This window comes from Ipomoea nil, unplaced genomic scaffold (genome assembly GCF_001879475.1).
Source record: "Ipomoea nil cultivar Tokyo-kokei standard unplaced genomic scaffold, Asagao_1.1 scaffold0715, whole genome shotgun sequence".
Taxonomy (NCBI): domain Eukaryota; kingdom Viridiplantae; phylum Streptophyta; class Magnoliopsida; order Solanales; family Convolvulaceae; genus Ipomoea; species Ipomoea nil.
In genome coordinates this window covers 18,887-35,320 of record NW_017617143.1, presented here as the reverse complement: position 1 = coordinate 35,320, position 16,434 = coordinate 18,887, and the positions used below count along the sequence as shown (strand labels likewise).

The window sequence follows — 16,434 nt, the reverse complement described above, 5'->3', positions numbered from 1 at the left end:
TCAAGTGAAAACGACAATTCGTCAAACAAACATACAAAATAGAACATACAAATTTTCAGTATAGTAAGTAAACAATTACACTTAACAAAAATACAATTTGGCATCAAATAGACTAATAGACAAAATCTCAAATGGACCAAATGGTTAATTCCCTTTTGATTTATAATACACTTTCTGTATTTTATATAGATTGTATTTAATTACTAGAGCAGGTTTTTCTTTGAGTTCCCCCGAAGCGCCAAAATTGTGGAAGCCCTAGTCTGTGCACAAGATAGATTGAGGGCAGCCAATCACCCAAACGCTGTTGAGCAAAACGTGGATGAGGTTGAAAGATTAGAGAAAGGTACAATTTCTAACTTTCTATCCCTATTATTAATTTAATTTCTGTCCCAGTTTAAATTCTTAAACTGTTTTTTTATTCTTTTTATGCAGAGTTATCCACTGAAGCTGTTCTTTTCTGCGTTCGGTGGAACACTACCAACAATTGACGTAATACATTTATATATTTTCATTACCACTATCATTTCTATTTGTGTTGATTATTTAGTACTTTGAGGCAAGAAAACTGTTATAAGTCTTAGTGCTAAGTGGCTTGGTAACTTTTTTTTAAATGTTGTTGCCCATAGGCACTTTGGTCTTACCCCTTGACCGTTGGACACTTGACACACTTGGCCACCTAGAGTCCTGGACATCTGGAATTCTGGTAAGTGGTAAGGAGTAGGAATCAGTGAAACACAAACTGTCAATCTGTCCAATGGATTTCTGATATCTCGTCCTCCCTAACTCTCATTTAGTTTTTATCTCTTAAATATTTACTATTTTGTTTTTACTAAAAACTGATTACAATTTTGCCAACTTCTGTTGTTGCTTATGGCTCTGATGATGCTTCTACCATTGGACTAAATCAAATGACTATGGGTTGGTATGTTGCTATTTGTTTTATTCCAAAACTCAAGTAGCAATTTGCCCCGAATTCTACCTTGATATGAAAAAAATAGCAATCTTAGCCTTTTTGTTTTCTCTCTCAGCACAACTGTCATTCCCTTTATTTAACTTTTGTTTGTACATTGTAATTTATTGGCTAATGATTTTAAATATGAGCAGGAATAGGACAAGTGTTGACTTCTTAGTAGCGGACTGTTGAGTGTTGAATTGTTGTATATCTGATATGTTGTCAAATGTGATGTAACCTTTTATTTGGAATTTTCCATTTGCTAATTTGGACTTTTGACAATCTAATTTTCCAATTTATAGCTTTGTAAATTGTAACTTAGTTGTAAGTTGTCACATGTGATGTCATTTGTAAGTTAAGTTCACTACCATTTGATCTTTAATAGTTTAGTTTATATTTTTTGATGTTTTTCAATTTGAACCTAAACAGAACTCCGATAAAAACTGAACGAACCTGAACAACCAAAATCCGCAGTGATTAGTTTATAAAATTAAACGGTTTGGATATAAATATAGTAAACCGAAATCTGAACGTGTCGGCTGTTCATAAATCTAAACTGCCTAAGCCTGTCCGCTGTACAACGCTACTTTGTGGGAGGAAAACCATTATTATATTTACAAAATTATTGTTATTCTTTTCGATTTTTAGTTCAGATTGTTACTGTTTCAATTCGCATCGTAAATTTTTTTCCTTATATTTTTATATATGTGAAGTGTTTTAAAATGGGACCGATTCTCCCGTGAATAATTGTACCGTTTAGATCTGAAGAATGCAATACGGTAAAGAGAGAGACAATATAATAATTCCTCTAGTACGTAATGTTCACATAAGTTTATTTACAACAGTCCAACTAAACATTGAAACATCATATTCATGCCTTGTTAAAACCCCACTAAAAAACCTCCGGGGAAAACACTGTTGAGGAAAAATTAAAATACATGATATTTCTTTTCTTAAGTTGCACAAAAGAAAATTAAAGTGGCGCAGCGAAAGCATGGTGGGCCTATAACCCATAGGTCCTAGGATCGAAACTTGGCTTTGATAAGACTATTCTGATATTTTTTGCAGTACTTGTACTTGTTTTTTGACCACAAAAATGATGGTAGGGGTTATAGCTCAATTTATAAAGCACTTGCTTCGCATGTGAGAAGCGCAGGGTTCAATCCCTCACATCCCCAATATATTTGTAAACCTTGAGTAAATTCAATCATGTAAATCATCAAACTAGCGGAGAACACTAGACGGATCGGGTGCACCAGTACTTTATTGGAGGCCCAATTTGTCGATATAATGTAGACGGATCGGGTGCACCGGTACTTTGTTGGAGGCCCAATTTGTCCATATAATGTACTGTAATTAAATTTACTGATTTAATTTAATTTCGTTCTTTCAAGTTTCAACTGACAACTACAATTCGTCAAACAAACATACAAAATAGAACATACAAATTTTCAGTATAGTAACTAAACAATTACACTTAAGAAAAATACAAATTGGCATCGAATAGAGTACTAGACAAAATCTCAAATGGACCAAATGGTTAATGCCCTTTTGATTTATAATACACATTCTGTATTTTATATAGATTGTATTTAATTACTAGAGCAGGTTTTTCTTTGAGTTCTCCCGAAGCGCTAAAATTATGGAAGCCCTAGTCTGTGCACAAGATTGGTTGAGGGTAGCCAATCACCCCAACTCTGTTGAGCAAAACTTGGATGAGGTTGAAAGATTAGAGAAAGGTACAATTTCTAACTTTCTATCCCTATTATTTATTTAATTTCTGTCCCAATTTGAATTCTTAAACTGTTTTTTTATTCTTTTTGTGCAGAGTTATCCACTGAAGCTTGTTCTTTTCTGAGTTTTGTCGAAACACTACCAACAATTGATGTAATACATTTATATATTTTCATTACCACTATCATTTCTATTTGTGTTGACTGTTTATTACCTTGAGACTTTGAGGCAAGCAAACTGTTATAAGTCTTAGTGCTAAGTGGCTTGGTAACATTTTTTAAAATGTTGGTGCCCTTAGGCACTTAGGTCTTACCCCTTGACCGATGGACACTTGACACACTTGGCCACCTAGAGTCCTGGACATCTGGAATTCTGGTAAGTGGTAAGGATTAGGAATCAGTGAAACACAAACTGTCATTCTATCCAATGGGTTTCTGATATATCTCCCTCCCTTACTCTCATTTAGTTTTTAGCTCTTAAATATTAACTATTTTGCTTTTACTAAAAACTGATTACTATTTTGCTAACTTCTGTTGTTGCTTATGGCTCTGATGATGCTTCTACCATTGGTCTAAATCAAATGACTATGGGTTGGTATGTTGCTATGAGTTTTATTCCAAATTAAGGAATATTTGATACGTCGTGGTTTTAAGCTAGGATATGATCGGTGGATATGGCATGGTGACACTGTCCTTACTAGTCACAGTACAAATCAAAGAGAATGTAGAAAAAATGTAGAGAAAGAAAAGAGTAATGAAGATAATGTTGGAGACAATGATCGGTTAGATGAATTGATGCGTGATATGCAAGGGGATTTGAATGAAATGCCTCAAGAGTTTGAAAGTTTTTTTGAGAGTTCTGGAAAACCTTTATTTTCTGGATGTAGTAAGTTTACAAAGTTATCAGCAGTGCTTAAATTGTATACCGTAAGAGCAAAAAATAGGTGGAGTGATAAGAGTTTCATGGAGTTATTAGAGCTTTTAAAGGGCATGCTTCCTAATGAGAATGAAATTCCTTGTTCAACTTATGAGGCAAAGAAAATGTTATGTCCGTTGAGTATGGAGACTGAAAGGATCCATTCATGTCCAAACGACTGTATTTTGTATTGGAATCAAAACAAAGACTTGCATGTGTGTCCGAAGTGTGGAGCATCGCGTTATAAACGAAAAGGGCTCGATATGCATGTGAGCAGAATAAAGGTCCTCCAGCGAAGTTGTTGTGGTATCTACCGGTGATTCCAAGATTCAAACGTTTGTTTGCAAATGCAAAGGATGTGAAGAATTTGCAATGGCATGCTAGTGGAAGAAAAGAAGATGGAAAGTTGAGACATCCTGTCGATTCTCCTCAGAGGAAGAACATTAATAAGAAGTTTCCTGATTTCGGTGCTGAAAATCGAAATCTTAGGCTTGGACTATGCACGGATGGAATGAATCCTCATGGTAACATGAGCAGTCACCATAGCACTTGGCCAGTTCCTTTTAACAGTTTAGAATCTTCTTCCGTGGTTGTGTATGAAGCGCAAGTACATCATGTTATCATTGCTAATATCTGGTCCTAAACAACCAGGAAACGACATAGATGTGTACTTGGCACCGCTTATTGAAGATTTAAAGATGTTTTGGAATGAAGGTGTGACAGTATTTGATACTCATAGTCAAACCAACTTCACTTTACGAGCCATGTTGTTTTGCACAATCAATGACTTCCAAGCATATGGTAACTTGTCAGGGTATACTACTAAAGGGGCTAAGGCATGCCATGTTTGTGAAGATGAAACAGTTGATCTTTGGTTGAACAACAGTAGGAAAAATGTGTTCATGAGTCATCGAACCTTTTTACCTATTGACCATCCTTATCGAAAGAGGAAAAAAAGCTTTCAATGGAAAATTTGAGACTGGAGTTGCTCGCTTACCATTATCAGGGGATGTTTATGAACGATTCAAAAAATTGATAATGTGTGGGGAAAAACTTCAAAAACAAGTTAAAAGGGTATTTGGAAAAAGAGGTCTATATTATGGGATTTACCATATTGGGAGCACTTATCTGTTCGACATTGTCTTGATGTAATGAATGTGGAGAAAAATATTTGTGATAGCATTATCGGGACATTGTTGAATATTCAAGGTAAGACGAAATATGGTATTAAAGCTAGAAAAGATATGGTAGAAATGGGGATAAGGACTAAATTAGCACCACAAGAATCTGGAAAGAGGACATACTTACCTCCAGCTTGTTATACTCTGTCTAAAAAGGAAAAAACAAGTTTTTGTAGCTGTCTAAATGGTGTCAAGGTTCCTTCTGGCTATTCATCTAACATTAAAAAGTTTGTTTCAATGAAGGACCTTAAATTGGTTGGTATGAAATCACATGATTGCCATGTGCTAATGCAACATATGTTACCTATTGCTATTAGAGGTATATTACCTAACCATGTTAGACAAGCCATTACAAAGCTTTGCTACTTTTTCAATGTCATTAGTAGTAAAATTGTTGATCCTAAGGTGTTGGATTCTTTGCAAGCTGATGTGGTAGTAACTTTATGCCAGTTTGAAATTTATTTCCCCCCATCATTTTTTGATGTTATGGTGCATTTAACAGTTCACTTGGTGTGAGAAATTAAAATGTGTGGTCCTGTATTCTTGAGGTATATGTATCTATTTGAGAGATACATGTGAATTTTGAAAGGATATGTGAGAAATCGATATCGGCCAGATGGGAGAATAATTGAAGCTTATGGCGCTGAAGAAGTCATTGATTTCTATACTTATTATTTGGCTAATGTTCAATCCATTGGTGTTTCTAAATCACGTCATGAGGGAAGACTCACAGGAAAAGGTACCATTGGGTTTAAAACACATGTCCCAAGTCAAATAATCCGAAATCAAGCACATCATCTCGTACTGCAGCAGCTTTCTGAGGTTCATCCATATTTGGAACAACACTTGTCTATTATAAGGCAACAAAATCCTTCTAAGGGTGAAATGTGGGTGACAAAAGAACACAATTGTACATTTATCACATGGTTCAAAGATACAGTGATGCAAGAGTTATCTCAAGTGCCAAATAATATCACTGAAACCATTAGATGGTTATCGTATGGCCCTAGATTTGTTGTGAGCACTTATGAGGGATATGATATTAATGGGTATACGTTTTACACAAAATGTCAAGATCAAAAAAGTATAGTGAAAAATAGTGGAGTGACATTAGTAGCACAATCAAGAGAGTATTCTAGTGCTAAAGATACTAACCCGGTAGATGCTACTATGTCATACTATGGAGTCATTGATGAAATCTGGGAAATTGATTATAAGGTGTTTAGGATTCCACTATTCTGATGTTCTTGGGTTGATAACAAGCGGGGTGTCCGTGTAGATGATTTGGGTTTTACCTTAGTTGATTTTGGTCGGCTTGGATATCATGATGAACCGTTTATACTTGCATCTCAAGCTAAACAAGTCTTCTATGTTTCCGATCCTATTGATAGTAAGTGGTCAATTGTCTTACAAGGCAAAAGAAGTATTGTTGGTGTTGGTGATGTTGTTGATGAAGAGGAATATGACCAATTTGATGAAACCCCACCATTTTCTATTGGTATTCAACATGTGACTTTAGGTGAAGATAACATTGATACTAATTACATGCGTACTGATCATAAAGAAGGGTTGTGGATTGACCATCCGACAGTATAATTTCAAAAATGTAAACTTATTATTATTTTTTAACATGGTTATATTTTATAAGATGTTCTTTATAACATAGTTATCTTATGCATGTGCAGGTATATATATACATGACTGACGATCACAAAGATTCGGTGGTGGAGGAACCTTCAAAGCAAACAGAGAGCAAAGTGCGTAAAGCAAGAGGAGCTACAACTTGCAGTAAAATGTTAAAGAAGAGACCAGAGGATGAGTCTAAGGTAATTGAGTTCGATGAGAAGAATAGGCCCCTTGGCCCAAATGCAAGGAAGTACTCAAATTACCTTGGCCTTGTGGTTCGTATTCACATAGACATAAACATTAAAAACTGGCGTCTTGTTCCCAGTGCGGTTAAAGATGCAGTCTGGGATGAACTTAAGGTAATAGTCAATAATTTAATTTATATATTGATCATTATTTCCTTTTAGTTTTGGGTTCATTAGTTTATATATGTTAATGTCAATAAAGGCCTAATTATTTCTTATTTTATTGTTGTTATTCAGAAAGAGTTTAATATCCCTGATACAAGAAGAAGTCATGTTTTGCTCCATGCACGGATACGTTGGAAAGATTTCAAAACAAGATTGGTGCGTGACTTCATCAACAAACCGAACGAAAAATATAGCTCTCCCTGTGAGTTATATAAGTTCATGGATGAAAAAAATGGGTGCAATTTGTAACAACGCATGAAACTGAAGCTGCCAAGGTGTGCTACATAATTTACTTGCTTAATAATCATGTATTATTATTATTAACATATTATTAAATAATAAATTTTATTTTTAGGCCAATAGTCAAAAGTATAGGGAGTTGCAAGCGCGAAATGTGCATCCTCACTATTTAGGGTCTATGGGCTATCTTGGAAAGCAGTCTGAGTGGTTGATATGCAAACCATTGTCTTCACAATCTTCTTGTGCTGCTATTACCTCGACCATATCATCTACTGATCGTAGTTTGGATTGGGTTCGAGCGCGATCTAAAAAATCTGAAGATGGAAGTTATTACATTCCCAACGAAAAAACGAAGGGAGTGTTGGATAAAATTGTAAGTAATACAAATACTTTAAATATATATATTATTGACGAGATTACTAGCTAACAAGTAAATTTTAAATATTGTCTGTGTTGAAATATAGGTCGAGAAGTGTGAAGAGATAAGTCAAGGCTCATTCCAACTAAAAAGGCAAAATGATATATTGACTGCAGCTCTTGGCACCAATGAGTACGGTGGATATGTGAGAGGTGTTGGAGTGCACTCCAATATTCGGGATGTGTTTGGTAAACCGGAGAGCATAAGTCGTGGAAATTCAGCTGGGGTTGTTTCAGTTAGTGATATGGAGAAGATCATAGAGAAGAAAATATATGACAAAGTGGCTGAAAAGATTAGAAAAGAAACAATGGAAGATATGCAATCCAAGTTTGATTTAATGCAATCCCAACTTGAATATTTGATGAAGAGTGTACAAGCAAGTCCAAAGGTTAGCACACCAACTCGGAGCAATTGTCATTCTATTGATCAAGTCAACAAACTTAAGGTAATACTGAATATCTTTAATATTTTGAATATCTGATATTCGATCTACTTGTTATTAAGTCTTTTACTTTTGATTCATAGGAAAATCCAAAACAAACCCGAATGATGAATTTTGAAAGTGGTGATCAATCTGCTATACAATTACGACCACTTCTTGTTGATGATGATACACTGCAGCAATTGGGAGATGAATCTAAAAAATTGGTTAGAGATGTTAGAAACTTGCCTTCCGATTTAAATTACATTAACGTGGACCTAGAGGAGGCAGTCTTCCATCATCAAGATGTGGATTTCATTCACGTGATGTTTCAAGATATTAAAGACATGTTGACGTTGCAATGGCTTGATGTGACCATATTACAAATATTTATAATGTAAGTATTTTTTATAATGTTTTTACATTTAAAAACTTTTCTTTAGTCTTTCATTTTTTTTTAATTATCTACATATGTTGTAGATGTCTTAATCGGATGTGCGACAAAATTGGAGTTAATACAAATGGATTGCTCTGCCCAAGGACTATTTGTTGTGACTCTGTACTTGCGGATATTGATAAGGTCACAAAATATCTTGTGAATGCCATGGTTGACCAGAAGGATCGAAACTTCATTTAGCTCCATACCATGAAAAGTAAGAAAACTAAATTTATATTTTTAATTATTTATTTAACTTAATTGCATTATTTGTGAATAACATTTAACATATTTATTTAAATGCCATAGATATCATTGGATGCTTCTAGTTACTTTTTGTTCCATTAGGAAAAGTCTATATATTAGACTCCCGTGCATGTAATTGCGAATTAGAGATTAAGGACACGTTGAATGTGTAAGTACATATATATATATATATATATATATATATATATATATATATATATATATATATATATATATATATATATATATATATATATATATATATATATATATATATATATATATATATATATATATATTTTGAGAATTATTAACCATTATTGTTTATGATTGTATATTATAGGGAATTTCGATTGGTTGAAACTTTAGGAGGGAGAAGACCTAAAAACAACGTTGATTGGACTCACATTGAGGTATATATATCTTTCATATTTCATATTAATATATTTATTGTTTAACATAATAATATATATACATAAAAACTCATATTTTGTAGTGTCCTCAACAACCGGGTGGTGTGGAGTGCGGGTATTATGTGATGAGATTCATGTATGAAATATGCACTCAATGTTGGCATTCTGATGATTTAGATATGGTATGTAAAATATATTAAAAGTAAATAGTTTTAAATTACACTATTAATGTTAAAACTAATTATTTGATTATTTTAAATTTTTGTAGGCATTATTATTTAATAGAAAGCCTTATTCAGAAGAGCAAATTGATGAGATTCGTGAGGTTTGGTCTAAATATTTTACTCAAGAATGTATATAAATTTTTGAACTATGATTTAATTATATTAGTTAATTGTAATGGTGTATTGTCAGTACTTATCTAGCTTATTACATATGTGTTGAAGTGTAGTTTAAATGTGTTGAAAACTTTGAAGTGTTGTGAATTGAATGTATTGAAGTTTAATTTAATGCTAAAGTGTTGGTAATGATGTATTGATGAATGTATTGAAGTGTAGTTTACATGTGTTGAAAACTTTGAAGTGTTGTGAATTGAATGTATTGAAGTTTCATTTAGTGCTAAAGTGTTGGTAATGATGTATTGAACTTTAGTTGAAAGCTTTGAAGTGGTAGTGGCTGTGACTGCATGTACAGGATGAGAATAATATTTTTTGTACAAGAAAAAAACTAGACTTCTTAACAAATTAAAATTAAAAAAAAAAACTATAATTCGCGTCCAAAGTTCTTCAACTTTGGACACGAAATATCATTTTATTAAAAGAAAATGATAAATTGCTTCAACTTTGGACGCGAGATACTGACTTCGCGCGTTCAAAGTTGACCAACTTTGGACGCGCAAAGTTAGTAGTCAACATTGTAATCAGATAAATCGCGTCCAAAGTTCTTCAACTTTGGACGCGATTTATCATTTTGCGCAACCAAAGTAGCTTTGGACGCTGATTGTATATACAATCAGCGTCCCCGACATCTGCGTCTCAGCTAATTTGGACGCGAATTATGTTTTACTTCGGATGCGAATGACTGTTTCTGTACTAGTGATATGAAAAAAATAGCAATCTTAGCCTTTTTTTTTCTCTCTCTAAGCACAATTGTCATTCCCTTATTCAACTTCTATTTGTACTTTGTAATTTATTGGCTAATGATTTTAAATATGAGCAGGAATAGGACAAGTGTTGACTTCTTAGTAGCGGACTGTTGAGTGTTGAATTGTTATATATCTGATTTTTTGTGAACTGTGATGTAACCTTTTATTTGGAGTTTTCCATTTGCCAATTTGGACTTTTGACAATCTAATTTTCCAATTTGTAGCTTTGTAAATTGTAACTTAGTTGTAAGTTGTCACATACTCACATGTGATGTCATTTGTAAGTTAAGTTCACTACCATTTGATCTTTAATAGTTTTGTTTATATTTTTAATGTTTTTCAATTCGAACCTAAACCGAACTCCGATAAAAACTGAACGAACCTGAACAACCAAAATCTGCAGTGATTAATTTATAAAATTAAACGGTTTGGATATAAATATAGTAAACCGAAATCTGAACGTGTCGGCTGTTCATAAATCGAAACTGCCTGAGCCTGTCCGCTGCACAACGCTACTTTGTGGGAGTAAAACTATTATTATATTTACAAAATTATTGTTATTCTTTTCGATTTTTAGTTCATATTGTTACTGTTTCAATTCACATTGTAAATTTTTTTCCTTATATTTTTATATATGTGAAGTGTTTTAAAATGACACCGATTCTCCCGTGAATAATTGTATTGTTTACATCTCAAGAATGCAATACGATAAAGAGAGAGACAATATAATAATTCCTCTAGTACGTAATGTTCACATATGTTTATTTACAACTGTCTCACTAAACATTACAACATCATATTCATGCCTTTTTAAAACCTCACTAAACAACCTCGGGGGAAAACCCAGTTGAGGAAAAATTAAACTACATGATATTTCTGTATTCATGTGGCACAAAAGAAAAATCAATGTGGCGCAGCGGAAGCGTGGTGGGCTCATAACCCACAGGTCCCACGATCAAAACTTGGCTTTGATAAGAATGTTCTGACATTTTTTAAAATACTTCTTACTACATTATATATAGATTGTATTCTGACTACAAAAATAATGGTAGGGGTTATAGCTCAAGTTGTAAAGCACTCGCTTCGCATGTGGGAGGCGTGGGGTTTAATCCCTCACATCTCCAATATATTTGTAAATCTTGAGTAAATTCGATCACGTGAATCATCAAACTAGCAGAGAACACAAGATAGATCAAGTGCACGGGTAATTTGTTGGAGGCCCAATTTGTCTATTTTATTAAACAAACTTGTCGAATATATAATGTATTGTAATTAAATTTGCTGATTTAATTTCATTCTTTCAAGTTTAAACTGACAACTACAATTCGTCAAACAAATATACAAAATAGAACATACAAATTTTTAGTATTGTAACTAAACAATTACGCTTAACAAAAATACAAATTGGCTTCGAATAGAGTAATAGACAAAATCTCAAATGGACCAAATGGTTAATGCCCTTTTGATTTATAATACACTTTATGTATTTTATATAGATTGTATTTTGATTATTACTAGAGCAGGTTCTTCTCTGAGTTCTGCCGAAGCTCTAAAATTGTGGAACCCCTCGTCTGTGTAAAAGATTTGTTAAGAGTAGACAATCACTCAATCTCTGTTGGGCAAAACATGGATGAGGCTGAAAGATTAGAGAAAGGTACAATTTCTAATTTTCTATCCATATTATTTATTTAATTTCTGTCCCAATTTAATTTTCTTAAACTATTTTTTTTTCTTTTTATGTAGAGTTTCCACTGAAGCTGGTTCTTTTCCGAGTTCTGTCGAAACCCTACCAACAAATGATGTTTTTATAAATTTATATATTTTCATTAACACCCTCATTTCTATTTTACCATATGAATATTTTTATTGCTAATCATGTTAGTGTATTTATGTTGACTGTTTAGTACTTTGACCCTTTGAGGCACGCAAACTATTATAAGGCTTAGTGCTAAGTAGCTTGGTAACATTTTTGTAAATGTTGCTGCCCTTAGGCTCTTAGGAACTTAGGTCTTACCCCTTGACTGTTGGACACTTTACACACTTGGCCACCTGGAGTCCTGGACATCTGGAATTATGACTATGGGTTGGTATGTTGCTATGAGTTTTATTCCAAAACTCAAGTAGCAATTTGCTCTGAATTCCACCTTGATATATAAAAAATAAGAATCTTAGCCTCTTTGTTTTCTCTCTCATCACAACTGTCATTCCTTTATTTAGCTTCAGTTTCTACTTTGTACTAGAGGATAAGTGTTGACTTCTTAGTAGCGGACTCTTGAGTGTTGAATTGTTGTATATCTGATTTTTTGTGAACTGTGATGTAACTTTTTATTTGGAGTTTTCCATTTGCCATTTGGACTTTTAACAATCTAATTTTCCAATTTATAGCTTTTTAAATTGCAAAACAGTTGTAAGTTGTCACATGTGATGTCATTTGTAAGTTAAGTTCACTACCATTTGATCTTTAATAACTTAGTTTAGATTTTTTTTAATGTTTTTTAATTTGAACCTAAACCAAACTCCGATAAAAACTAAACGAACCTGAAGAACCAAAATCTGAAGTGATTACTTTATAAAATTAAACGGTTTGGATATAAATATAGTAAACTCAAATCTGAACGGGTCGACTGTTCATAAATCCGAACTACCCGAGCCCATCCGCTGCACAACGCTACTTTGTCGGAGGAAAAGTATTATTACATTTACAAAATTATTGTAATTCTTTTCGATTTGTAGTTCATATTGTTACTATTCTAATTCGCATTGTTAATTTTCTTTATATTATTATATATGTGAAGTGTTGTAAAATGGGACCTATTCTCCCATGAATAATTGTACCGTTTACATCTCAAAAATACAATACGGTAAAGTGAGAGACAATATAATAATTCCTCTAGTACGTAATGTCCACATATGTTTATTTACAACCGTCCCACTAAATATTACAATATCATATTCATGCCTTGTTAAACCTCACTAAAAAACCTCTGGGGAAAACCCTGTTGGGGAAAAATTAAAATACATGCAGATATTTCTTTTTTTATGTTGTATAAAAGTGAAATCAAAGTAGCGCAGTAGAAGCGTGGTGGGCCCATAACCCAAAGGTCCCAGAATCAAAACCTGACTTTGATAAATGTGTTTTGATATATTTTAAAATACTTCTTCCTGCATTATGTATAGATTGTATTTTGACTACAAAAGTAATGGCAGGGGTTATAGCTCAAGTTGTAAAGCTCTCGCTTCGCATGTGAGAGCACTACTGGAAATTATGATATTTCCGACCACCTGAAACTGATCTTAAATCAAGTCAAAATCATTGTTCCGACCACTTTTGGTATCCGGAAAAATCTTTGTTGCTATTTCTGACCACTTTTTGGTATCTGGAAAAACCTAGATTACTTCCAAATGGTCGGAAATTCCATAATTTTCAATAGTGGAGGTGCATGGTTAAATCCCTCAAATCTCCAGTATATTTGTAAATCTTGAGTAAATTCGATCACGTAAATCATTAAACTAGCGGAGAACACTAGACGGATCGAGTGCACAGATAATTTGTTAGAGCCCCAATTTGTCTAATTTTATAATAAACCTGTCGGATATATAATGTACTGTAAATAAATTTACTGATTTAATTTCATTCTTTCAAGTTTCAAAAATACAAATTGGCATCAAATAGAGTAATAGACAAAATTGCAAATGGCCCAAATGGTTAATGCTCTTATGATTTATAATACACTTTTTATATTTTATATACATTGTATTTTGATTACTAGAGCAGGTTCTTTTTTGAGTTCTGCCGAAGCGCTAAAATTGTAGAAGCATAGTCTGTGCACAAGATTGGTTGAGGGTTGCCAATCACCCAATCTCTGTTGAGAAAAACTTGGATGAGGATGAAAGATTAGAGAAAGGTACAATTTCTAACTTTCTCTCCTTTTTATTTTTTTAATTTTTGTCCCAATTTAAATTCTTTGTAACACCCCCCAAACAAGACCTATATAAAAGCCTTAAACACAGGCAGATTAAGCGACAAAACTAGCACAGCGGAAGATAAAAACGAAACTGGATAAAAAAGAAATCCAACGGGGTGTCACGCCACGTCTACCAAACACGGTAAACGCTACAGCAAACAATCTGCAAGTGTACATCTATCCCAAACATCAGTCTATCTAACTACATTGGCGCACAGGCCACAAAAACCACAAAGGTAAAGGAGTTAAGCTACCAGGCTCTAGACATCGCGCTCGTCTAAACATCACCTGAAAGATACAAAGATAAACATGGGAAGACGCCCGGTCAGCGAATAATGCTGGTAACCCACCAATACCGTTAAGTATCATATATAGATAGATATAAGCCATAAAACCATTTTCGAAACGGAATACATAAGTATATAAGTTAAAAGCCAAGATCAATAATTAACACAAGACTCACCACTCACAAAGATAACACCGGGAACACATCCCAAACCACAAAGGTTAACCACACGCAAGGATAAAGACTCACCCAACGGGAACACATGCCAAACAACAAAAGCCTCCGTGACTACACACGTCACGAGAGAAGATTACACAACGCCGGCTTTACAAGCCCTCGCAACACCACCCATCACGAGTTGGTATGCCTGCCTTATGCCTTGTTCCAACCTTATGGCTACCCCCAACCTTGTATCTTCTTTCCAACCATTACCTCCAGGAACCCCTGTACTTCTTAGTCCAACCTTTTCCCTCCTGGGACCGTCGTCCCCCACCAACAGACCACCAACAAAACCACCAATTTCACACACATGGCGACACACGCCTTACCCAAGAAATACGTGAACCTGACACACAGGTCACACTCCATAATCACATCACGGCCACCACGAGGACCGCTGCAATACCTTGGTGACTAGTGTCCCATACCACTAATCGTGCAATCCAGGTAAAACCACACACACCACACCTCAACAGGAATCAATCAAAGGATTGCAATGAAGGTATGAAACATACTTAATCAAGGAACGGGTCACAGCCCAACAACATCAATGATGAATAACACAAGTTATCATCAACCAAATGGAAGGTACAAACCACACACACGCTAGTATTAAGACAACGGACTAGCATGCTTAACAACGGGGAAACTCAAGATAGTTCCGAGGAACACACAAGACACCTCTTGGTCCAACGAAACACAATGTTGAACACTTAGCACGATTCAAGACACCAAAGTCCTACATGGATACCTACCATATAGTTCTAGACCTACGAAACATCAAGAAGACGCTCAAATAGTTCCACACAAGAACATCGGGAAGCCAAAAGATCAAATACCAAGACAAAAAAATCACGGAGAACAAATCCCGAACGAACACCATCGTGTTCCCCGCGGGTGGACCCACGGGTAGTGCCCCACCCGTGGTCCCGCCCGCGGGTACACTACCCCACAGGCCTATGTATCCGCGGGTAGGCCGGCGGGTGGTGCCCCGCCCGCCGTTCCGCCCGCGGGAACATCCCTGTTCCACAACAAATCCCTTTGGGGATTTTCTTCTCCAAACACAAATTCAAGTCCAAAACATGCCAAATCTCATCCAACACAACAAAATGACTTGAACCATGGAAAATGCCAAGCAATGGCACAAAGGAACCCTAAACACAAGCTCTAGATATGCAATATCACAAGATAAATGCATAAACCCTCACATTTCATAGCAAAACAGAAGTAGAATCCAAGAAATCACATATAGGTAAGCAAAATAGGTTTTGTAGAGCATGGGTTACCTCTTGAAGACCAAAAGACTTCACTTTACACCACAACAAGCTCTCCACTAGGCTCACTTTCCAAACCCACTTCAAGATAAAACCAAAAGATCATAAAGATGCTACCTTTAAGAAAAAGACAACTAAGATGCAACCAAAAACACAAGAAAAGCTTAGATCTTACCCTCCTAGATGCCCAAATAGGTGAAAGGTTGAATCTTGGAAGCAAAACTTGGAATCTTGACAAGGGTCTCAACTTGGCTTGGAGAATAAGCTACACTTCTTTTCTAGAGAGAAGGTAGAGATATTTTTCTAGGAATTGTAAGGAATGAAATGAAGAAGTCTTCTAGGTTAGGTTACAATACTAACTCTTGGTGAAAAGACAAGGATACCCTTACTAACCCTTAGAAAGTGTAAGGAACAAGGGAACTCCCCTCAAAGCACAAGGTACAACACAACTTAAAGGTTGACTAGTCAAATTCTAGTCATTGAGTATTAAAAATCAGGATTTTAGGAATCAATTCCTCAAAGGATATAGAATTAATTACTCAATTAATTCATGG

At 34.7% G+C, this 16,434-nt stretch overlaps 1 non-coding gene across 1 annotated transcript; it reads left to right on the top strand.

Annotated features, from left to right (window-relative positions):
- The first annotated feature begins 11,038 nt into the window (after positions 1-11,038).
- On the top strand, positions 11,039-11,110 carry TRNAM-CAU. The gene has a single exon. It is a non-coding gene; the product is annotated as a tRNA-Met (tRNA).
- Positions 11,111-16,434: the final 5,324 nt, after the last annotated feature.